The following is a 26378-nucleotide window of genomic DNA, read 5'->3' as shown; positions in this document are numbered from 1 at the left end:
CATCTGCATTGAATCTATTATGATATGACTCTATGCAGATCTTTAGATGGAAGGGGGAGGAAATTGTAGACTCTCTAAAAGGGTCTTGGGGACCCCTAGGATTCCTTGGGCCATAGTTGGAGAACTGCTCTATTCAAGTTCTCTATAGAATTTATCATGGGAATCTTTGGGAAAAGAGTTAAAAATGTAAAAAAAAAAAAAACATATAACAAATTCCCCACCCCCAAAACTGGCTATTCACGGTGAATGTTTAAAAAAAAAAAAGTTTCCTCTAATTTGTTGTAACAAGAACAACAAAAAAAATCTATGATGTTTGGGCCAGTGCCCCAAATCACTTAGTCTTCATGCCAAAAATGCAACAAATAAGAATTTTAATCATGGGAAAAAGTTTCAAAGGATCTGACTAAATGCCTAGTTTGAATTTGATAAAACTGTGATCTTAACTCCCATATACCATGCTTTATTGAAGGGATATTTTTTTCGTCACTCAAAAAATTCCAGCCAATTTCATTGAGATTCTTCATGTTCCAGAAACTTCCTCAAAGCTGACCTTTCATTCTCTGGTGAGCTGGGCAAGAATTTCTCAGAAATCAAAAGCCTGACTGCTCAGTCAGATTGGGAGTGGCATTTCCTAACATTTTGATTGGAAAAGAAAACTTGAGTTCTAAAAAATTCATTTCAGAAAGAATGAGCTGAAGTTTCTTTGCCTAATGCCATTTACAAAGCTCATTACAAATTCTTAAACTAATGCAGTTGATGAAGAAAGTGAATTATTAGTTCTGGTTTTATAATTCCATTACAGTATCCATATCTTTCTGTTCCATTTCAAAAAATAGATTCTAATATTAGTATGCAGCCCAACCCTTATTTTAAGTTACGGATTATAGAATAAATGAATTTAAATAACAAGTATCTTAAAATCTAATTTTAAAGCATAGAAAATTTTAAAATTAAAAAAGCACACAGAAGGAAAGATAATCACATACAATCTTACACAAAAGCTACCACTGTTACCAGTTGATTTTTTCCCCCAATATTATTTAATTTTTGCTGGCATCATTAATACAAAGTTATTTTACATTAACTTTACACCTTTCCTTTTTACTTAAAATACATGATGGTCTTTTTTCCCTTTCCTCTGTGAATAACCACAGAGACAGTTTAAAAAAAAAAACAACAAAACACATATACAGCCTACTTACTAAGAGGAGTTCTATCTTTATATGTAAACAATGACTTGTAAAAGGCATTAAAAGTGACCTCAGAGGGAGAGATATGAACAGTCCCTAGGAAGCCTTAGATCCTCCCAGGCAACGATGGCTGTGCGTTTCCTTCCTATTACCCTTGAGAGGGACGTGTGGTTTGTGCAGTCCTCCGGGTTGACCCCTCCTGGGAGAATAATTCTGTCATTTCCATTAGGAAGATGATTTATTGAGGGCAGTTCCTTTTTAGGATTGGACAGGAAAATCACCCTTGCAACCTGATGATGCTTATTTCCTCTGCAAAGCCCTTCAATGACGAGGTTGTAGCAATTACGTTGGCCTTAAACGGAATCACAGGCACCTCTCTAATTCCTTCTGTAATCTTATCTGGTAACACAAAGGTAACCACTGTGTCTTCGTGGTTTGGGGTGGATGTAAAGCAGGGAATGTAGCTCCCAGATTTCTCACAAGAGAGCATCCAGCCCAGTAACAGATATGTCCTTAGGCCATGCTGGAAAAGCCAGATGCTGGACAGTGGGTATTATAATTGCACATGCCCTTGTAAAAGTGAATATGGTTACAGCTGGAAAATAATTTTCTATCAAGGCACATGGCCAGACATTTTGCTTCCATCTACTGATATCTCCACCTATTCCCTTTATTTCTCATTGAACCTCAGGGAACTCAATGATTCAGTCCCCGTTTTTCAAAAACTGTTCCTTTAGGTACAGTTAAGGTATGCCCCTCTGCATCCCAGTAGAGGGCAGTTTCCTCAAGCCTACAGTAGTACATCATTGCTAGGCTCCCCTCACTTCTCGGATGTGGTTGTTCAGACCTTGTCCTGGAGAAAAGTAAACTTGTAGTCAGGTTACATGATTACACTGGCTACGCGGCAGCTTGGGTTGTGCTAAACTGGTCATTCACACAGATACTTGCCTTAAAAAATAAAAGTGAATGCAGTTGTGGTTGTGAGGAATGAGTGCTGCAGGGAGAGTAAAGAGATCTGGGTCCTGGTCTTGGATTTGTCACTAAATAGCTATGTAATATTAAGCAAGTCACTTTAGTTCAATTCTGCATCTGCAATGAGGCATTTTGAACAGTATGACCTAAAATTTTTAGATACGGGAGAATTTTCCTATAATATCTTTAAAGCTCCGATAAAAATATATTTCAAGGCTGAGAGTTTGAAGTTAAAGAAATGACGCTATATATTAAGTAACATTAATTCAAATAGTTTAACTGATTCACAATATCAACTTTATAGATTGTCACCAGTCTATGGGAGTCAGACTAAATCATCTTTTAACTTAGGAAAATTCAACAGGGCATGACATTTGGGAGTGAGAAGTGTTTTCTGACCCTGCATTGGCTTCTCCCTAGCTGTCGGACTTTGGGTGAATAACCTTAACTTTCTGATTCTCAGTTTTCTCATGAGCAAGATGAGTGGGGTGGGCTAGATCAACATTTGCCCAAAAAGGACCAGTAGTTGAATAAGTTTGGGGAAAGATAAGCAGGGATCTATACTGCAGCAAGTCTTGAACTCTTTCCACAGGGTCATCTAACACTTATTTAATGGGATCCCTTTCCCAGAGTGACAGTCGGAACATTGAACAACTGATCAGCCTGTCACTGATCCATCAGAATGAATTCTGGCAGCTCTGAATCCACTCTGGAGGCCCCCAGTGGAATCTGCCAATTGTTGCTGGGTCCTGGGGAGGCCTAGAGAGAAGCTGGATTACCAGGGAGAGTGGGCCCTGGTCCAATGCCTGTTTATTAGTCTCTATGGAATTATGTCAGTATTTTCACAATTGACATGGCACCATAGTAAGTACACACTATCACATTTGCACTGCTCTAGGGTGAAGTGGCCTCTCTAACTTTTTCTCTCAAAACATGATGGCTAGACAAGCAGCAGCAGCAGCAGCAGCAGCCCCTGGGAGCTGCTTAAAAAGGAAAATTCCTGGGTTCCACTTGAGATCTCCCAAATCCAAATCTGCATTTTGACACGATCCCCAGGTGATCAGTGTGCCCCTTACAATTTTGGAAGTGATGGTATACAAAATAGGCCTCAATTACTTATAATGCACAGAGATTTTGGCTGGTGCCCACAGGCAATCACAAAAGAGTGCAGGTTTTCACTGAGAAGGAAAAGACAAATAGTTTCTGCTGAATCTGAGGACTCCTTTCCCTGCTGGTTGCCAGACACTGAGAGCATGCTTATTTTTTAGTTTCCTCTGCTGTCCCTGGTGACTGTGTACCATTGGCTTCTCCTCTGTTTCCCTGTGGTTATTATTAACCAGGCCAGTACTCCTGAGTCTTTCCTTCTCATAATTAGATGGGTTCTAGGTGGGTTCTCGATGGGCTCAAGGCTCTATCTTCTCAAATTCTAAGTCTAGGAACTGACTCTCCTTAGCTGGCTTTGGGATGATGGCCAAGCCATTTAACCCTCCCGGATTTTAGTCCTCTCAATTGTAAAATGGCCTCTCAGGCAGGGATGTCTATGTCATTTTCAGGACACAACTGAAAGTGAAAATGCAGGGTCCCTCATTCAAAAAAGAAAATTTACGAAGTTCAGTTGAAAGAGTAAAATATACAGCTTTTTCCTTAAAAAATTTTCTGTTACTTATAAAATGAAATAGGAGTAATAGTGATAAATGTATAACAGCATGAACTTGCAAATATAAAATACAGTATTTCTGTGCCAGAATAAAATAATAATACTACATCTTTTCCATGAAATGTGATGATCTTTAAATTTCCCTTCTGAAGCCTGCAGATACCTGCTTTGCAATGTTGCAGCCGTTTTCAAAACCAGAGGCTCTAAACTCTGACAAAGCTAATAGCTCCCTGATATGTCTTATTGCAATGTCCACTTTGACTTTGTAATAATTTACTGACAAAGTTTATTGCTTGTGTACTGGAAGTTTCTGTCCCTGTGCTAGTCCAGAGAGTTAATAGCTGTGCAGATGCTGTGAGGATGAGCTCCCGGCAGGGTCAGACCAACTGCTTTCCCACTGAGGGTCCTTCCCCCGTGGGAGGCCCTCCTTTCCTCCAGGGCTGCAGCCACTGCTGTCACTGCTGCTATTGCTGCCACTGTCAATGCCAATGTGGGTCCCGATCTTACCACGGCTGCTCCTGGAGGCCATGAGGAGCCCAGAGCTACCACAGGTGTGCACAATGATTAGCCAGGCCAGATGCTCCACGCTGCCCACTTCCAGCAGTGATGGGCTGAGCTAACCTCCTAAGCCCGCACATGTGCTGGCTGCTTCCCAGTGGGTTGTAACTCCTCTGCTCATGCACATGCTTCATGGTCCCAGTGGGCTCAGCTTACACAACTCAGGTTCAAAGTTTGGATTATTAATAATTTCAAGAAGGCAATAGCAGTATATTAAACCAAGTGCTGGGCCTCTTCTGAGAGTGAGACCCCGTGTAACTACACAGGTGTAACACCCATGAAGGCCGTCATGCTGGAAGGTGTGATGGAAATTATGCTTCCAAATTGAATCTGTATCATTATTTTTTTAACATCTTTATTGGCGTATAATTGCTTTACAATACTGTGTTAGTTTCTGCTGTATAACGAAGTGAATCAGCTATACATATACATATATCTCCATATCTCCTCCCTCTTGTGTCTCCCTCCCACCTTCCCTATCCCACCCTAAAGAGAATCCTCTGTATCATTATTGATTCAAATAAGCCATTCATTATTTATTTATTTATTTATTTGGTGGTGGTGGTGGTGGTGCTGCACCGCATGGCATGCAGGATCTTAGTTCCGCCACCAGGGGGAATCGAACCCATGACCTCTTCATTGGAAGAGCAGAGTCTTAACTGCTAGACTGCCAGGGAAGTCCCTCACTCTTTATTAATGTACCATGTTTATAACCTTTCTTATGGAGCCATTGATATTCATAATGATGGATTCAAATGAAACATTTAAGAAATTGCTTTTGCCATTAGAAATTTATTCTAAAGGAAAAATTAATCAAATTTTTATTAATAAAATTAAAAATGCATGATCTGAAGAATATATTAATTTCTTGATTAAGCAAGTACTTTTCTGTAGGAGGTTAAAGACACTTAACATATTTAAACTCAGGCTAATTTTCTTTGTGAATCTGGAAGTCTGAACCAGGCCTTTAATAAATAGTGAATGAATGAATAAAAATCTTCTTGAGGAAAAGGTGGAGAAAACCTAAGTTCTAGGAAGTTAGAAATTGGATCAGATGTTCTAGAATGGTGGTTTTCAAACTATGTTTTGCATTGAGAAATCACTTTGGGAGCTCAAGAAAAAGGCAAATATCCATGTCTCTGCTCCCCAGAGAGTTCTTATGGAACAGGTCTGGGATGAGACCCTGGGATTTGTATATTTAATAAGGATGCCAGGTGATTCTGACTCAGGTGGTCGGTGTACCAGCAAATTGAGTGTTTTAAGTCAGCATAGAGGTTCTGGATTTTATCCCCTAGCAAAACCAGACCAAGAAATTAATGGGATTGGGCAGACCATGATGGATAGGGCAAGAATTTTCCTGCCTGGCTCTGAACTAAAAGAGTACCTACCCCTTTAGTTATTTTTATCTCCAGATATTGATATTTTTATGGCCTTCCAATTTTATCTAGGAGCTTGAATTCATCTAGAAAAGGTATCTGGGAGGTGGGCTATGCTTTTGAAAGACATATGCTTAAATCGGGTAATGGTGTGAGAAGGAGGTGAAAGGAAAGAAGAATGAGGAGAAGAAAGGAGGAGAAATGAAACTCAAAGATTGGAAGAAAACATTAATTCCATTATGTATATTTATTGTATGTCTGTTTTGTTATAAGAACTATATTAGACCCTGGGGAATTATAAATTGAAAAGACCCAGTTCTTAGAAGAAGGTGCCCATGTTATTTTCCTTCCCAGCAATTCTGTCTACTCACCCCCACTCCCATCTTACTGCCCTTCTTCCCCATCTTAAGAGAATCAAGATTAATAAAGGAGAGAGGAAGAAGATGAAACAAGGGCAACGAAAAATTCTGTACAAGTTGTTCTTGCCTGTTGTTGTGTCTCATCCAAGTTCAAACATTTTTGTATTTCCATTTTTATTTTGAGCTACCAGGAAAGACATGAATTTTTACATCTCTTCCTTCATCTGGACTCTATTTAGTTGCTACAAATTGATATTTTCTGATTTGAATAAAGCACATATAACTGTTATCATCTTATAAGTTCAAAATTTTGGTTTGAACTTCCTGTTTAGTTGATGGTTTCTAGACAGTTAAATATGTTTAATTTTCTGAGCTTTTCTTTCTGTTGAAATGATTTGTAACATGGATAACTATTTTAGTGGGCTCTAGTGGCTAAAAAGAAAAAAAAGATTAAGGAATGAATTATTGCTGTTTATATAATAGGATGACTTTTGAACATTTCGAGAACTTTAGATTTCACTGAGTTTCCATTTCTGGTGAGATATTTGAACACTAATATCTGAGTTTTCAGACAAGCCACAGCTTAACTCTATTGCCATATTTATCTAAAATTGATTTTTCAACTATTTATAGTTAAAAGCTAATTTAAGAAATAATACTTGAAATAAGTTTCATTTAGAGGGTTATATATATATGCCTTTACTATAAAAAACTTTATAAAATTGCCATTTGATCTAGACTAAAATTTATTGGTCAACATGGTACTCTATTTAAAGGGCTTTTAGGATAAATGTTTACCATATTTGTGAAATTTCTTTATAGTAAGGTACACAAGTACCTTATGAAGGATTCATCTGAGACTCCTGAATATGTGTACATATATATTTTAAGGTGGGATCTGGAGAGATTGAAATGGGTCTGTTGAACGACAAGATCTCATTGTTGGTGATGTTTATCTTCATGGCTCCAAATTCTAGCACGACACCCTAACATGTTTATTAAATAAACTTTTATGTCCCTTTGATTTAATATTGAGTATATTTTGAATTTGATACTAAAATTGGGCTAAGAGGCAGTTCCAGGCCTCCCAGCAAAAGGCTAGATGTTGCCAAAGTTCTTCAGAACACTGCTGGAGTGTTAGCATTGTGTTCACAGCTCACCTGGGGTGTTTGCAGAAAGGCAAAGATATAGAGCTTTAAGGAAATTATCTGGGTAATTCATGGAAAAACAAAAACAAGGAACAATGATATTGAGGAAAAGAAAGGTTAGGGCCTGAATTAACTAGTCTATATGTAATTTATTTAATTTAGTGATTATCAATTTTATTCTTTATAATAATTTAAATGATTTAAAGTGATTTAAATCACTTTAAATGATTTTTTTTACACAAGTTTTATCTATTCACAGCTAGATACAAAGACTTCAACATCACCGATCCTATCAATTTGGTTAAACCCAAGCCATATAAGTGACCTATTTATTTCTTCATTTTTTTGCAGGCACAGAGCTAATCCCAGGACAAAACAATGCCATTAGGTAAGCCCTTATCCTTCTCTTGTGACTTTCCTCCCTGCCCAGTTTTCCAGCCTGTTACATATGTATTTATGTACTTGGTGGTTTGCTCCTACTAACATTTCTAGCACTTCTGCTTGCTTAGTCTCTCCTTCATATGGAGATGATGAAGGTATAAAAATACTGTCCCTGTGAAAAAGCCCATGCTTCAGGTACTTTGGGCACTTATGCAAAGAACATTGAAAATAACAAGATCAGTAGTAACTCTATATGTTTATGCTCTATACATTTCAAGATACTAGGTTCTCAACTCTGGAAGAGACATAAAGATCATATAGTCCAGTTGCCCTTTGGTAAATTAACTTTCTCTTCAGCTCCTATAATAATATTTGATGTCTATTAACTTACATTTGAACACCTCTGGTGTAGGGAAACTCATACTTCTCAAAGTTCTTTAGAAATGTCTTCCTTTCCATTGACTCCAACCCATTTCTCTGTTAATATATATCTATTAGTATTTGTGTGCATGCACACGTGCATGTGTGTGTGTGTGTGTGTGTGTGTGTGTGTGTGTGTGTGTGTTGAAGGTAATATTGAGTAGTTCTAATCTTGCTTCCATGGATTAATCCTTGAAATATTTGTTGACATCTATTCCATGCAACCCAAATCATCTCTTCTCCAGGCTAAATATGCTCAAATTCTCTCAACTATTCATTACATGATCCTGATATAGCTCAGGTTTCTAATTCTTTCACATATGTCACTTGAATTTATTCTCATAGTAACATTGTAAAATAGGTAAGGATTTGTAAAATTCTCCATTTACAATGAGAATACTGAGAGGCTAGGATATTGGTTAGAAGAGAAGAGAACTGATACCCACTAGCTTTTTATATTATGGCCTTCTTGTTGCCATCTTTTAAAAAAAATAACTATTGCAAGAAAGAAAGAGTTTAGACATAAATTTAGGTCACAGAAAATTACATTAAAATTTTAATTTTCAGGTGTTTTAATGTTTAATCAAGGATATGTATTTTGGAAATTCCTGAATATTAAGTTGGTAAATCATAAGATAAGAATGTGAGAGAAGCCATCCATTTTATTTACCCAGAGCTCTTCAAGAAATATGTTTTGACTGGATTTTTTTGTTGCTAGAAAAATTTCTAGACTCAAGTTAAAAAATCTACATATACCATTTCCCTAAATGAAACAATATCTCTGCTATATATTTATATGGCCTTGATTTTCACTCTTTCTTTTTGGCATCAGGAGTCCTAGAGATTTTACTAATGAGCTCATAGGTTTCCAGTTATTTTTACATTAAGAATTAGAGAAAGAATACTGTTGGTCTCTTTTTAAATAGAAGGTGTACTTTCTCATGGGAAAAATACTTATACCTGAGAGGTACAATTTCATTTTGTACACTCTACCTTCTAAATGTTACTTTTCATGCTGTAATGAATTCAAGAGGAAACTCTACCCTTTCCTCTAAATGACTCATGATGTAATGCCTTTACAGATTAAAAGCACAATTTGACTAATGGGCCTCATTCTTACTTGTAAGGTTTTATACATTTCATCATGTTCACCCTATTGGGCACACCACAGACTACATAACTTATACATTCTAAAAATAGAACATATAAAAATTGTTGATTCAAGAATCAGAGGTCTCATTCTAATTGAGTGCTTTAGCTTGGAATTTAACCACTAATAATGCTAAATTATAATGTCATGTAGGTACTTTTATGGATGGGTCAAGTGTAAAAAATAAAACCATTAACAGCATTATGGGATTGTTGAAAGTAAAGATTGTCACTATGAACTGTTAGAGTAGAACAGTAACCAAGTGTTACAAATAAGCCCATTTGTAGTAATGTCTATTTTCTGATATATTGAATATTTTGATTTTTAAATGGCTGGTAATCCATATTTGTTTTTGAAAATAAAGAAGTTTGTTTAGATAGTTGATCATATATTTTAAATTAATTGAGCCTTAAAGATCCTAAATAATAAAGTAAATAAAATGAAAGATAATAGGTAAGCAAATAAGGATAGGAAGAAGGAGGGAAGACACACAGGAGTTTTAGGGGAAAATGGTGTCATAGGAACACATTATGATTATAATAAAGATACTTAATAGCATCAATTTTTTAACCTAATAATTACCCATTCCTTTAGGAGAATCAAAAAAGCAAGTAAACACTGGAATAATATTAACTAAGGTATTAATGTCCTCATTCCCATATAGTTAATTTAGTTTTTTATAGTAGCATATTCTACTTTTTTTTTTGTCTGCAGCATGTGGAATCTCAGTCCCCAGCCAGGGATCAGACCCACGCCCCCTGCATTGGAAGCCCAAAGTCTTAACGACTGGACTGCCAGGGAAGTCCCTAGCATATTCTACTTTTGTATTCACCTGTCAAACATATTTTTTAATAGACATAAAATATGTCAAGTTTAGGAATCTCAGATGCTTGTTCCATTTTACTTAAAGGCATTGCTTCAGTTGCGATATACGAGGTTCTGGCACCAGTGAACCATTAAGCAGAGATGTCAGGTAGACCTTTGGTTATGGAGGAGGCAAAGGAAGAAGCCTCAGCTGGTGGTAGTCACGGAATAAGATGAAATTGCCTTAAACAGCCAAAAATACAGTCTCATACAATCTCAAAGGGCTTTTATAGAAATGACAGTTCATACTATATTTACACATTCATTGGAAAAACTCTGCAGATTTAGATCTTTTTGCCAAGCCTCCAGAGTTTAAGAGAAGCCAAATCTATAGCTGTAATAATTCACTCTGTACTGATGATAATTATGGGCTTCTTATCTTTCACATTCCCCTTCTCCTCTCTCTCTTCTCTCCTTCTACCCAATTTACTGAGAATTTTATTTAGAGAATTTGTTTTTCTAATAGTTGTAACTAGCATAATTCACCTACCCATAAGTTTCCATAAATAGGCAGCAGTGAAGGAATGAGAATAATATCCAGTTAATAAAATGCATCACTAATGGTATTTTGTCCCCAAATTTTCCTAGTCATAACTAATATTAAGCAGTTGCCTTTTATACTGGGTGAAAATTTTTGTATCAGGATTGTGAGCTAGGATGATCAAATGTTCTTGTACCAGGAGACTAGTAGTTAGGGATGTTCCTGCTTCCCTTGAGAACATTTGGAAAATGATTTCTATTTATCAGAAAGGATTTGGAAATTTCTGTGATAACATGATAAATTCAGAATATTAATTGCTTATTAGTAGACTATTCCCAGTTGAAACAATAGAAAACTCCAGGAAACCTGATTAAAAAAAGGGAAAACCCCACCTGTCCCCTCCCTTTTTATAGATCCTTGGGAAGGGTGTAGACAGGAAGAGGAATGATATGTATTCACCGTATTCATTAGAATGGAATATAAAACTGAACACAGTATTTGCATTTGAGCAGGAGCGACAATGATTCCATTATGTACTGACCTTTAGAGGAAGGGGTCAGGGAGGTTTGAATAGTCAGTATATGGGCTGTAAGACAAACCATTCCAGGACACAGGCTTTCAGTACGTGATGAGACTTATCCCAGAGATCCGCAGCAGTAAAAACAACACAGAATGAAAAGGAAGTCAAGCCAGGGATCTGACAAGAGAAAGTGGTGCCTACATAAAATAAAATAGATCGTTAAGAAGCCAGCCAAGATGCTGTCATAACATTGCAAGGATCTCATTTCCATCTGTGCCCCTTGCAATATTGTTTTGTTATGTACCAAATGATGCAAATCAACAAACATGGAAGGTGGTCCTCTGCTTCAATTATTTTATAATCTAAGATACTCATAAAATTTATTTCCTGTCAACCGAAAGCACTTTGGAATATTTAGCTACCAGGCTACATTGTACAGTACACAGTGTTTAAATCAGCAGATCAACATGGTAGTCTGAGAATTGTCATTTATTAACTTTGAGCAAGTTACTTCATCTTTCTTTGCCTGATTCTTATTTGAAAAATGAAGATAATTATTGAGATAATGGACAAGAAAGCACTTTGTGAACTCAAAAGTGTTACATGATATTACCAATCTTTTGGACAAAAAACCTAAAAAAACTATTGCCATAGAATTGAGTTTGCTTTTCCAGTGAGGGGAAAATGGAAAAACTGTTGGCTCAAGCAGAAGTGGGAAGATCATTTGGGGAGTTCAGAGGCTTTTGTCCAGGGTGAATATAGTGTAGGGGTTGTCATTAAACATTTACAGATTCACACCTGCAGAAATATGTTTTTTAAAATAACTTTTCTATACCCAAGCCTAACTATAACAGCTTCCTTGCCACCATCAAGGAAAACTCAAATTTCCGATTTAAGTTGAAATAATTACTCTGCCTTTACATTTATCAATTTAGTATTTAAATTTTGTCAGCTCAAGATTTTCACTTTCCCATTTACCGTCTTATCCTTTGGATGTAATTTGAGTCCCAGAATGGGCATATGTACCATCTTGGCTTTCATGACATTTGCTTCTACTATTGACTTACAAAACCTATCCAGTGCTTCAAGTAACTTTGTTTCAGACTATATCTGTCCAGGATTGTATAAAGAAAGCCCTCCCTGTTACTTCAGTTATTCAGGGAAGAATATGGTAAAAGAAATGAAAAAGTACAATGACAAATAATTAAACATAGTTATTATGCCTCAGAAGGAAGAGAATTCACTCTTTTTCAGTGTCCATCAAATTACTGTGTCAATAAAGACACAGACCTACTAGAGAATGGACTTGAGGACACAGGAAGGGGGAAGGGTAAGCTGGGACAAAGTGAGAGAGTGACATGTTCATATATACACTACCAAATGTAAAGTAGATAGCTAGTGGGAAGCAGCCGCATAGCACAGGGAGATCAGCTCTGTGCTTTGTGACCACCTAGAGGGGTGGGATAGGGAGGATGGGAGAGAGGGAGACGCAAGAGGGAAGAGATATGGGGATATATGTATATGTATAGCTGATTCACTTTGTTATAAAGCAGAAACTAACACACCATCATAAAGCAATTATACTCCAATAAAGATGTTAAAAAAATTACTGTGCCAAGGTCACAGTGATGCCTGATGTCTAGAGCCTCTAGCAGTTAATTCTTTGAGATGGACTTAACTTGGAGGAGATAGCTTCACAGGAGAGGTCTGTGGAAGGAGAATAGCCTTTAGCAGTGCCATGATTGCCCCTAGAGATGGTGGAATGGAGCAGTGATTAGTGGTTAGTAATTACCTCTCCCTGGTAGAGACAGCAGGGATAGTAGAGTAGAGGTGGTAATTAAAGGATGCAACAAGTGGTCGTAGCAGTAGGGATAACCTGTTCCATTGATGCCAGAGCATCAGGAAGATCCCCTGATTGTTCTGAAAGACCCAAGTCAAGGAAATCTTGATGGGTGAGAAATATTTTATCTAATGCTATTGCTGTGTGTTTCCTCCATTCAGACAAGTCAGTGGTTCTCAGCTGGTGCTGATTCTGCCCTCTAGGGGACACTTGGCAATGAAGGAGACATTTTTGTTTGTCAAAACTGGGGGAGAATGTGCGGTACTGCACCTAGTAGACAGAGGCCAGGGTTGCTGCTAAACATCCCGTCATGCACAGGGCAGTCCCTCACAACAGAGTCATCCAACTTAAAATGTCAATAGTGCCATGGCTGAGAAACCTTGACCCAGGGAAAGATATTTTCAAGGGCTAAGATTCTGCTGATCTACATGGTGGGGTGGTAGGAATTTGAAATACAAATAACTTTTTTGGACAGTGTTAGGCAGGAAAGTACCTATTGTAACTATTCAACACAAACTCAAGTGCTTAATTCAGACTATGTCTACTTAATGTTTTTAAACTGAGTAAGGAAAAATAACAATCAGTGATTAGAATGTTCTTTATGAGTTCCAAAAAAATCAGAATCATTCAGGCCTACATATTTCCCAATTTTGGCTGCTTCTCAAAATTACCTGTGGGGATTTATGAGTATTTCAGAAATTCTGATTCAGTAGTGTAAGTGAGGAGCCAAACATTTATATTTTTTGAAAGATTTAGATGAGATTCTGATGCCCACTCAGGGTTGAAAACCACTGTTTCACAGTCACATTAAGAAAGCTAAACTGACTTAAAAAACATTCTCCCTCTTCTCTGCTTGCAAATCAGATGGTTTAGTGGCTTTAGTTGGGGAGAGAGGGTCGTGGATATGTAGAAACATATACCACTCCACCTTCATTCTATATCTTATCCATAGCCTAAGTTTAAAGAACTATAATAGTTTTGGGATATATAGATAGATGTACCTACAAAATCTTTTCTCTTTCTTGCTTTTTATAATGAATTCTCCCAGCAAAAATGTGTGGCCCATGAAGGCTTGATGAGATATTCAGGCAATCTACGTTACTACTCTTAAAAAAAGTGATCTCTCGTGTTTCTCCCTTTGCCCTCTTGACCTCCGTGTGACTTTCCCACCGCTCCGCCCTCACCCCCAACCACATTTGAATAAAGTTACTGATGAGGAAACAGGGTACAGCTCTCCAGGTTACACAGGAAATCAGGGAGCCGATTGGGATCGTATTTCCAGCAACCAATCCAGAAATCCCACCTAAATAGTTTATCCGAAGTTCTGGAAGGGCAATCCTTGCCAAAGCAGGTTTCAGATGAAAGAAAGTACAAGCTGGTTTGCCCATTTGAAGAAAACACACACAGAGACACACATCCACACACGCAAGGATTTAACTTTTAATTTTGATCCTCTCCATTGTTTATCTCTTGATTTCAGTAGTTCAATGTTCAAAACAATATCCACTGGATTCAAATGAGCACAATATAAACTGTTAAACTTAACTTATATGTTTTCCTAAGACTGTTCTAAAGAAGGTGCTTTTTTTTTTTCCTTTTTCTTGTTTTTCCCGCTTCAAACAGGAGGTGCATTCTCCTTATTTTCCTGTCATCAGGAAAGCCAGATTCCCTAATGTTATCAGTATCTAGGAATTATAGAGCGACATCTTCAATTCTTTGAAAAAAAAAAAGCAATATTATTTTAGATTTTGCCATGGAATCCACTGCAAGCACAGCTCAAATCATTTCTAGCCCTCTTCATTTGCATGGAAGAAATGACTAAAAGTGATTAATGAGAGCTCTTTGAGAACTTTTGATGACAAGTTTATTGGGAACTGTGAATATGGAAACTGCTATCATTTCTGTTTCTAAAAATCATTGCCACGAAATGAGTGAAAAACATTATTAAGCCCAGAAAGCCTTTGCTTTTACACCAAACAGTGAAAATGGAATAAAAAGGCAAATCAATATAAACATTATGTGTTCCAGATGAGCTTTACCACATGACAACAGAAGAGTGAGACAGGGCTCTGAGAACTAAGTGACAGAGACTGAAAGAATGTAAACTGTAAGACTTTTTTGTTACTATCTTAAAAAAGTGTCACATTTTCTCTTGTGACTCTGGAAAAATGGTAGCTGATAAATATAATTTATTGTCCAATGCCAAAGGCAGATGTGATTGTCAAGATACTTCTCTTTTGCTCTTTACTCTGGGACTTATGAGCCAGAAGGATAATCTTATGGGTAAAGAATTGCTTATTCACTCTGTAGGTCTATAAATGGGTACAATCTAAATTTTTATCACTTGTTATAAAATTTCAGGCAGGTTTGAAAATGCAGGAAAGATAGACTACCTAGAATAGGGGTCCCTATTACCCAGTACTGTAGTTTATTGCTTTATTTGTCAATAGAGAACTCAGGATGCCACAATTCTGAGCTACCCTCTGGAGTTATTAGGTAGAGGTAGCTCTGAGCTACCAACCTAGAGTACAGAATTCTCAAACCTGGAAATGTTCCTGGAGACAATGTGGCCAAGCAATTAGGAAGTTTCTAAAAAGGGAGGAGGACCTTTGGTATGTCCAGATATTGGGAGCACATTTCAGAGCTTCTGGACAGGATGTTCCACTTTTGAACGACTTATGCAAGGCCTGTGTTCTGATTCATCTTAGCGTGCTGTGTTTGAGAGCCCTCGTGTTGAGAGCACTGTGGCAGCTTTCTTTGTATTTGTGCTTCAGTGGAAAGGATAGAGGTTATCCCAGAGGCCAGAAAACAGTAATGCATCTCCAGATAGCCTGATGACATTGTAGTTCCAGAACTGCAGAACAGAGCCCAGAGCAGGCTACTGAGACTCCGAAGTGTAACTTTAGCTTGGTTAAATTCTTGGTGGAGAATATGGCATAAGAAAAAGGGTTATGGTCATATAACAATGATTATCTTTGGTTTCAAAACATTTACTTACAAAATGATCTTCAGGGGCATGTAACCACTGTGAAATTATAGTGTAACTTTCCAATCAAACTGTGTATGATCATCAAAGCAAAGAAAGGAGTAAAGTCAGTTCAGTTGAGATCTGTGAGCCAAGCTTGTAGAGAACAACTGGATTCTTGTAGTAGCTTATCTTCCACTAACTCCATGTTGCCAGTCAAATCACTAAACTTCCATGTGCTCCACATTCTTCAGCTGCAAAATAACATACATACCTGGCTCAGAAGACCTTTGTAGGGAAAGACTAAGAAAGTGGGTTTTTTTTTTAAATTAAAAAGAACAAGTTGTTATAAAAATGTATAAAATTATTTAGGGGTTGTTTCTGGCCTACAAATGAAGGTATCTTGTTTTCACTGGGATGAAAGGGGATTTTTATATTACATAATTTTATAAGTTTGTCATATGTTATATAATACGTTACATGTTAAATGTTATATAACAGCAGCTGTAATTATCTGTGAGTTTTATAATACTGTGTCAGATACTGTGACAGTAATTTATGTGTTTTATCTCATTTACTCCTAAAAGAAATGGCAAGGCAATCTGTGAGGAGATATTATGATCTCCAGTTTTAGAGATGGGACAACTGGGGTTTGGAGAGTTTGGAAAAGTTGGTCATCCAGTTAGCAAGTGGTGGATGCATGATTCAAATCCACTTCTCTTTGATTCCAGAGCCTATGCTCTTGGCCACTGTTATGGCTGAATTATGTCCCTCTCAAATTCATATGTTGAAATCCTAACTTCTTGTACCTCAGAATGTAATGGTATTTGGAAATAAGGTCTTTAAAGAAGTAATTAAGTTTAAATGAGGCCATTAGGGTGGGCCCTAGTCCAATATGATTGGTGTCCTTATAGGTAGAGGAAATTTGGTCACAGACACACACTGAAGTAAGACCATGTGAGGACATAGGAAGAAGACAGTTATCTACCAGCCAAGAAAGAGGACTCAGAAGAAACCAACCCTGTCAACACCTTCATCTTGGACTTCCAGCCTCCAGAATTGTGAGACAGTAAATTTCTATTGTTTAAGACACCCAGTCTATGGTATCTGTTATGGCAGCCTTAGCAAATGAATGCAATCACCATTGTATCTTGTCAGCTCACCATTATATCTTGAATATCAGGAAAGATATTCAGCCTAAGAAGTCCTTAGCTAATCTGAGAAAATCATCAAGTCAGAGGCAAATAATTTTAGCTTGTCTCTATCTCTACCTTATGTCATCTAAACATAGAAATTTCTCATCTTTTCTGTGGTGGATTACCTTACTATTTAGCAAATATTCACTCCCCTCATCTCCATGGAGGAATATACCTCCTTGCCCCACTTCTGTTTACTTGGTCATGATACTTACCTTAGTCAATTAGATGTTGAATTGAGGTGAGGTTGAGATGTTGAATTGAACAGAGGCTTGAAATATTTTTGCACACTAACCTTGCCTTTCTTGCCTCTGAAATTTGGACCACAGGAAAAAAAATTGTTGAGCAGACTTGAATCTATCCTGCAGCTTGGATCAGGAGTCCAGCCTGGCTCAGCCAAACTGTAGCTGACACTCAGTTCTGTGAGAATAAATAATTGTTGTTCTAAGCTATGGATAGTCGAAGTGGATGTTTTCTGTGCAGCATAATTGAGGCAGTAATGATGTACCTGTTATCATTTTATCACGTGGTATCTACTAGCACACTATGTGTGGGTCCTATTGTGTAATGAAAGTCTCCATGGGTTTTCTGTTTGATTTGGGAAAAATCATGCCAGTCCTCCTCTGAATATTTTGCACATTCTGAAGTTCAAGTCTAGAGAGGCATTCCATTCAGTTTAAATGATTTCTGCTCTTCTGGAACCTCCTTCTACAGGGAAATTTGGGCAGAGGTGTAACTTCCGAAGACCAAATCAGCAAACCTTATTGTTATTAATTGTTAAGCAGCTGGAACAGGATAGAATCTGTAGAGAAAAAAGACATTGAGAAGGGAGGAAAATATACAGTGGGATGCCCATCACAAAGAAATAAGCAATGTCAAAGGCAAACTTCATGCTCTTTGATTTTGTCAAGGATCGACCCTGGTCTCATTGTAGAGTAGCCCAAATTAGGTATTACACAATATCCAACAACAGTAGAATGAATAAATAAACTGTGATATAGTTATACAATGGAATAATTTATAGCACTTGTTATGGCTTTAATTGTGTTCTCCTCCAAATTCACATGTTGGAGTCCTAATCCTCAGAGCCTTAGAATGTGACCTTATTTGGAAATCAGATCATTGCAGATATAATTATTTAAGATGAAGTCACACTGACGTAGGTTGGGTCTCTAATCCAATATGACTGGTGACCTTATAAAAAGAATGCCTTGTGAAGAGAGAGAGATACAAACAGGGAGAATGCCATGCGAACATGAAGGCAGAGAACAAAATGATACACCTACAAGACCGGAAGTGCCAACGATTGCCGGCAAACCACCAGAAGCTGAAAGACGAGCATGGAACAGATTTTCCTTTACAAGGAATTAGCACTGCTGACACCTCGATCTTGGATATCTAGCTTCCAAAATTGTGAGACAACAAACTGCTGTTAAGCAACCTACTTTGTTGTTACAGCAGCCATAGGAAACTAATAGAGCAATGAAATGGACATACTTTTCTTCCATGCAACAATATGGATGATTCTACTGACTATATTTTTGAGTGGATGAAGCTGGATGCTACAGAGTGTGTAATATGGCTGCCAATTTATATAAATTTCAAACACAAGGAAAATTAACTCCTAGCGGTTACCTTTCAGGCCAGGGCACTAATATATAGACTAGAGTATATAGAGACTTTCTGGGCACTGCTGTATTCTATTTCTTGACTGTGCAGTGGGTACATAGGTGTGTTTTTAGTTCACTTTGAAATAGTTTATTGTGCTGTACTCTTATGATTTGCTATGTTTTTCAGGCACGTTGCCTGTCAATACAAATGATAATTTAAAGGATATCCATGGGGAGACATAGTGGGGGAAGAGACTGAAGCTAGAAGATTTAGAAGCTGTATTTGACTTTGTAAGTAAGTGCATGAGAAGGGGACATGGGATGACCCCTAGGGCACAGCAGAGGGTTTGGCTCAGACAGGAGGAAAGACACTTCTGTGCTTGCTGAGAAGGTTCCAGGTGCAGTATAACAGAAGCGGAGTTTGTGAAGTTTCCACTTTATCAGAGTTCTCTTCTTTCCTTTGTCTCCAGTAAAAATTGAATTTAGTGTTCCCAAAATATTTTTTGGCAAGTCTCTTTACATTTTCTAAAGTTCATTTAAAACACCATCCGTTTCTCTGGCAATGCCGGGGAGTGCTTGTGTCCACATGACATGACTCCTGTTGCTATGGTAATTGAATGTTTACTAGAGAAAATATTACCGGTTAATAATAGCCTGGATGGAAATAATAGCTACTGCTAAGCCCTTCAGAGTTACACACCATCAATTTCCAATTTGCTGAAATAGGTGCAATTTGCTTTTTGAGTTTCAAAGTATTACTTTTTCCAGACCTTCATGATCCTTCCCCCACACCGCGCACCACAGACCCACACCCACACATCCATATGCTTCTAAAGAATGTTCTGTTTGTCCAAAATGATGATTGAGGGAAGCTGTTGTGTTGGAGCATCATCATAATTTCAACAGTAGGAATAATGAATAAATGAGAAGTTTACTATTTATTGGCTTTGGTTAATAGTGACACCACAGAGGGAATAATCACAGAAGAGAGTATAATTCATACTATTTCTTATACTCAATCTTTTCCAGAATCTCATTCCCAAAGAGTAAACCAACAAGCAGATGTGTTGAATTACTGTGTCAAAAATCATGCTTGTATACAGCAGAAACTAACACAACATTGTAAAGCAATTATACTCCAATAAAGATGTTAAAAAAAATCATGGTTGTGCATAACAAGTGACTTTTAAGGTATTCAGCCCACCCTCTCCATGAGTCTGGGCTTTTTATTTATTTGTTCTTTTCTTGATTGATTGCTTCTTTCTATGATTCATTAATACAGAAAATGTGTATTGACCTAGTCACAAACCTGGTTCCCAGGTATGCAGACCCTGCCCCTGCTGTCAGAGGAGCTTTCGAGATAGATGATGCAATGTTTTGATGAAGTCAGTCCTCCCACCACCAGCTTTCCCAGTAGATGCCAACAGAGGTGCAGCTGGAAGAGCACAGCTCATGCCTCAAGTTCCATGTCCTCCCACAATTAGACAACTTTCACCCACATGGTGGAAGCTGTGTGTAAGCACGGGGTGGGGGCTGTAGTCTACTGCCTGGGCTTGTGGGAGGGAAAATCTCACCTCCAAAAGTCAAGAAAACAAACAGCACCTCTGAGAGTCCAAGCTTATGCTTCCAAAAAAAACCTGGAGAAACATTTAGCTACCATGATGACCAGCTCTATCACATTACCACCGGACCTGTGAGGGTAGGAGAAAGGGTGAGTGGACCAGTTTGACACTTTGTGTATATGCAATAAAAAGCCAGGTCATCTTTGGAGATGGGCTCTTTTCCTCTAAGCCAGTGGTTCTAACACTTAATAGACAAGAGAATTACAGCGTGGGAAGGAGAAGGGTTAAGAAATGAAGATATGCAGATTGCTAAGCTCCACCCCTAGACTGTGATTCAGTATTTCCAAAGGTGGAGCTCAGGAATATGCATTTAAACTAGTTCTCCTGCTTGTTTTGATGATGGTGGTCCCCAGGCCACACACCTGCGAAAGAAGGGACAGGTTGGCACTTTAGTTAAAACATTCTTAATGGTGGAGGACACGTGAAATGGGGCAAACAGATGCAAGAGAGATTAGTTAGAAGGATAATGGTCCAGGTGATAGATAATAAGTCTGGGTAGCAGCAGGGGTTTGGAGAAGAAAGATGGGTGAAACTTCGAGAAAGATTAGGTCAGGAGGTAGAACAGTTACAAGCCTGGCTATCCACATTGCCCAGGGAGAGAAGTCACAGCACAAGGACCCCGACTTTATATTTACTTGTGTGGGTCTGTACGGACTGCCTTTCACCCCAGCATTTATCCAGATTCTTAAACAGAGAAGGTTAAAGTGAATGAAAGCAAAGTGCTGTACATCTGAGCCTGTGGGAGATACATACCAGATAATACTGCATTGTGGATTCTTAATGATGGTGACACACGTAGAGATGGAGAGATTTTTAAATTTTATTTTTGTTTGTGTGTTCCTATTTGAGCATGGTGACAGGTTATGCCAGGAACCAATGTTTGGAAGGATCAAGGGGGACAGGGTAGAGGCCAGAAGGTGGGAGACACCCTGACAATTAACGTGCAATTGTTGAGGAGTTGCTGAAGTAGACACACTGATTTGACACTACCTACTCCAGAGAAGTGTGACCTAAAAATAACTTGGATTATAATTCTGCTGCTGTTTAATATTTCCTTGTGGGTACTGCCCCTGCTGGCTAGAGCAAAGACAATGACAGAAGTTCTGCAGTGGTGGCTCCAGGGCAAGGGGTAATGGAGAGGACAGGTAGCCAAAGGGATAATCAGAACACCTAGAAATCGTGCATTTGGCAGGGTCAAAATACAGGATGTGATGATGGGGACTCAGTTACTCTAAAATAGGAGAGCCACAGTCTGGAAGTCTTTGCATCAGAAACCCTGTGCCATCAGCCCCTGTTTCCTTCATCAGAGCCTTATTCTCTATCACTTACTCAGAGAGAGAAAGTGAGAAGTGTTGACCAGCAAGCCACTCCTCCACAGGGCTACCAATGGCATTTTGACAACAGGGGGGCCTGCCCACAAGGCGTGGGACCCTGGAGTAGAGAATAGATTGCACTTATGTAAGAATGCACATCATCTTTACTCTTTGCTTATGAGCTGTAAGTTAGAGAACTAGTTTATGTGGAGGCTAAGATGAAAGTCAAGGAAACAGGTACCGTCAAGTATATTGTTTGGTCTAAGAGGTGGAAGAATGAATGATTAGTTTCAAAGCAGATGCCTCGGCTCTTTCATATTTGTAATGAACATATATCCCTATTTTGGCACTTTGTCTTCAGAACAGGGATTGGCAAAAGATAACTTGTGAGACAAATCTAGCCATGTCCATTTGTTTACGTATCACCTGTCTCTGCGTTTCCCCTACAATAGCAGGGTTTCATAGTTGAAGGGACTGTATAGTCTGCAAAGCCAAAATGTTTTACTATCTGACTTTTTACAGACAAAGTTTGCCAACGCCTACTTTAGAAGAAACCTTTGAAAAGTTAGAGTCAGGGCTTCCCTGGTGACGCAGTGGTTGAGAGTCCGCCTGCCGATGCAGGGGACACGGGTTCGTGCCCCGGTCCAGGAAGATCCCACATGCTGCGGAGCGGCTGGGCCCGTGAGCCATGGCCACTGAGCCTGCGCGTCCGGAGCCTGTGCTCCACAGCGGGAGAGGCCACAACAGTGAGAGGCCTGCGTACCGCAAAAAAAAAAAAAAAAAAAAGTTAGAGTCACTGGGATGTACTTCCCTAATGATTAACATAAATGAGGAAAATACATTTCATTAATGAATGTGATTAATATTTGTAAAATGTTTTTACATACATATTAACCTCATGTTCTCCATGAAAGTGTTTTGAGGTAGGTATTCTGAGACCTGCTTCATGGATGAATATATGGAAGAGGAGAGGTAAAATGATTTATTTGACTCTCACTTTGGGGAACAAGAACCAGTGTTCCAAATGTCCTAAATTCATGTGATTTCTATTATTCTAACTCTACCTTAGAGCTGAGTGTATCTGTTTATGGAAAAAAAAACCATGTAGTATAATTTCCAAAGTGCTGAGAAGACTTTTGAACTCCCAGACATCTCAGCCCAAATCCCAGCACTCGAAACTCATTTCTTGGGGGGCAACATGTTCCTTTTCAGAGATGTAATATGCCTCTGGGAAGGCAAACCTGTTAAGTCTGGTTACAAGTCACTTGCATTTTCAGACGAATATATTTCTCCTTACAAGGAGACATGATGCCCTGTGGTGAAGGTGGGTTGGAGAAGACTGAGCAGAGTGGTGGGTACAGAAGGACGGATTTCTGAGTGTGGCCAAGGATGCAAAGGAATAGATCTGGAACTGGGTGTCAGGCAGTCAGGAGAAATAAAAAGTGTAAGTCTCCAGAAGGTGCTAAGTTTTCTCTTTATTCACAATTCTTCTAATCGGTGTTACAGTCAGAGCAGTGCTTAAGCTTAGTCAAATGTATGATGGGTCTCATTTATTTGATTCATACATTCTTACCATCTTTTCTCTCCAGCCCTGTGACCAACCTTGTGCTTTATCTCACAGTTGCTTGGATACTTGCAGCCTGAGTGCTGACAAACTTCTTCAAGATGAAAAATTTGCTTTTGTGGAAACTCTACAATTATATCCTCAAGGAGGTTTCTCACCACCAGAGGGTCCCTGGAGCAAAGTTGAGTACTCTCTGGCAGGTTGTAAATTTTGCATATGGTGCTAGCAGAGAGAAAATGGGACAGCAGCAAATGTCAGGACCACATGGTTTCCAGTTAGATTGTAGTCAATGTGATATTTGTATGATACACTGTGTTCTCTGTTCAAAGATGTTCTTGAGAGAGAAGAAATGTTACATGTTTCTTTTGTGACAGGTGATGAATAATCAAGGGGGAAACTGGGGTGGAAAATCAGTTTTGGATTTGAGTGTTGTTAGATAGAAGCTAGAATTGTGATCATTTATGTTGGTAGCTCCATCTTAACAGAGTGGATATGTGTTTTTCTGTCTCACTTTGTGGTGGATGACAGAAAATGATGTTCAAACCTGATATGTATGTGTTATGGACATTTCCATATTTTTTAAAGAACACTCTATAAATAATAGAGTTGAAATACATACCCTGAAAATATGAAATTAACTCAGTGAGTAGGTTAATTCATCTATTTTAAGATATTACTAATTAAATATAGAGAAAGATGTAGCTTTCATAGATGAAACCCAATAACCATTAGATTTTTATAATGGTGCCATCTGTCCCTGGATTTTTTTTTTTTTTGGAGAATTTTATTCATGTGTGTGGATCTTCCTTCATAGGGTAGAGAGAGAACTGAACTGGGAGTGTTGTTCTTTAGGTGCCATCTCTATTCTTGCTCTTAATCAAATGGCTTTAGGTAGATCACTGTGTTTTTCTTACTCGATTTTCTTATCTGCACAATGAAGAGACTGAATTAGACAATTTCTTTATTTTCTTTTACTTCTTAGGATGTAATTAATTCTCTGCTTCATTTGGGCCATAGACTCTTGTCAACATTCCTTTTCTTTCCTTTTGATCCTCTGAAATGCTGTTTTCTCTTGACATGACTCACTAAAATTAAATTATTTGACTTCAAGTTCATCATCTCTCATTCCTTTTGTTTCCAGTCATTTTGCCCTCAATGTTAACATCTTGGCTGCATAGAATTTGAAGATGCATAGGTTAGAGTTGCACCTCTTAACCAAAATATCTGTGACAGTCATCATCCTGATTCCTCTTGTTCCTCTACAGGAAAATAAAGCCTGTGATTTCCAAAGCTCGAGGCATTTATGCTGGCTTAATTTTAGTTGTGTCAAATAGGGCTGAAGTCTTGTATGAGTCTCTGACACATTAGATTTAGTTAAGAATGCCGTCATTCTACTATTTTTAAACCCATTTCTTTGTTTAATATAATAGGCTTATTGCCCCTACCTAAGTGTATCACACAACCATTCTAACTGAAGATTATGAATCATTATGATTTCATCAAGTTTGAAGAGAAGGAAGGAATCAGTGGTGGTATGAAGCAATGCCAAAAAAACAAAAATCACAGAAAAACATATTTCTGTTTTTAACATTCGTGAAAGTGTTACATGTACAATCTTGCTTCAGAGTGAAGGAGGGAGGGAGAGAGGAGACCGGCTTAGCAATGATGATGTGTTGCACATTATAATGACAAGGAGAGTGATGTCCCAGTCTGTTCTGAAGAGTCCATTTGGAGTGAGAGGTCTACTTCTAACATGACTGTGTCCATATGAAACAAATGCATCACATGACTTTGCCTGACATCATTTTCCCTGCTTCACTGCAATTGTCTGGAGACCATGGAATGAGATGCTGTTAAGTCATAAGCCCACAGATATGTACGAGTGTTTAGCCAAGGCAAGGTTGGCAGCTTGGAAAGTTGTTTTATGACAAATACTAGGTTCATCTTGGCCTTTTTGAGAAAAGTTCCTTCAACACAGTGAATGATTCTGGGTTTCCCTAGAAATGAAAGTTCAACAGTGGTGTAGACACATAAGCAGTGGTCAAACTCTTGATTAAAAAAACTTTGAAAAAAACCCAATGGCCATCCTGAGACTGCTTTTAGCCCAGGAGTTGGTAGGAATAGAATTCCCTCATGTATACACAGATGCCTTATGGGGCTGCTGCATGAAGATGGGACACGACTAATGCTTGTTCACCATTTTGGCTGTAGTTTTTCTACTTAAAATGCATCATTTGATCTTCAACCTTCTTGTACTCTTTGAATCAGACTGTTTCAAATAATAACATAAGTGAACTATTAATAGTATAATCTAATTTTTTAATTTAAAAAAATATTTATTTTATTTATTTATTTTTGGCTGTGTTGGGTTTTTGTTGCTGCGCGCGGTCTTTCTCTAGTTGTTGTGAGAGGGGGTTACTCTTCATTGAGGTGTGCAGGCTTCTCATTGCGGTGGCTTCTCTTGTTGCGGTGCACAGGCTCTAGATGTGTGGGCTTCAGTAGTTGTGGCACATGGGTTCAGTAGATGTGGCTCGTGGGCTTTAGAGCACAGGCTGAGTTGTTGTGACACACGGGCTTTGTTGCTCCCCAGCATATGGGATCTTCCTGGACCAGGGCTCAAACACATATCCCCTGCATTGGCAGGGGGATTCTTAACAACTGCACCACCAGGCAAGCCCAATAGTATAATCTTAATGTTAAGATCCCAGGCCCAATGTCTGAAGACATTCATCTTCTTTTCTCCACAACATCTATTTATATGCATTAAAATGCATATCAATAAATGGAAACAAAAATTGAAATTCAGAGGGAGAGGTCATGGAAGGCTGCAGTTTTTAAATATTGGGCCTTGAAAATGACAAACAGAGAGGAAGAAATAGGACAAGGGTATCAGTGTCCTTAGCTTCTGATTTATTTCAAATTCAGCTGACTTGGGAGCATGATCCAGTTCTTCTTAGTCTACATTTGTCCCACAAATGTTTCCTGTGTTTAAAAAAATGGGAGGCATCTTGGCTGTGTATGTGTGGGGGAGGGTGGTGGAGAATAGCATTTCCAGAGTGTTTTCTTTTCTGCCTTTCAGTGTTTTACAATCCGTGTTATGGTTATTAAGGGCTGATATGCCAATCTCATTTGTTCTTGAAGTGAACTATTTAGAATGGTCATCTTAATAGTCCAATAGATTTTTTTTGGCCA

Source organism: Lagenorhynchus albirostris, chromosome 5 (assembly GCF_949774975.1).
Source record: "Lagenorhynchus albirostris chromosome 5, mLagAlb1.1, whole genome shotgun sequence".
NCBI classification, from domain to species: Eukaryota; Metazoa; Chordata; class Mammalia; order Artiodactyla; family Delphinidae; genus Lagenorhynchus; species Lagenorhynchus albirostris.
The sequence above is the reverse complement of the archived record's forward strand: the minus strand, read 5'-3'. Positions refer to the sequence as shown.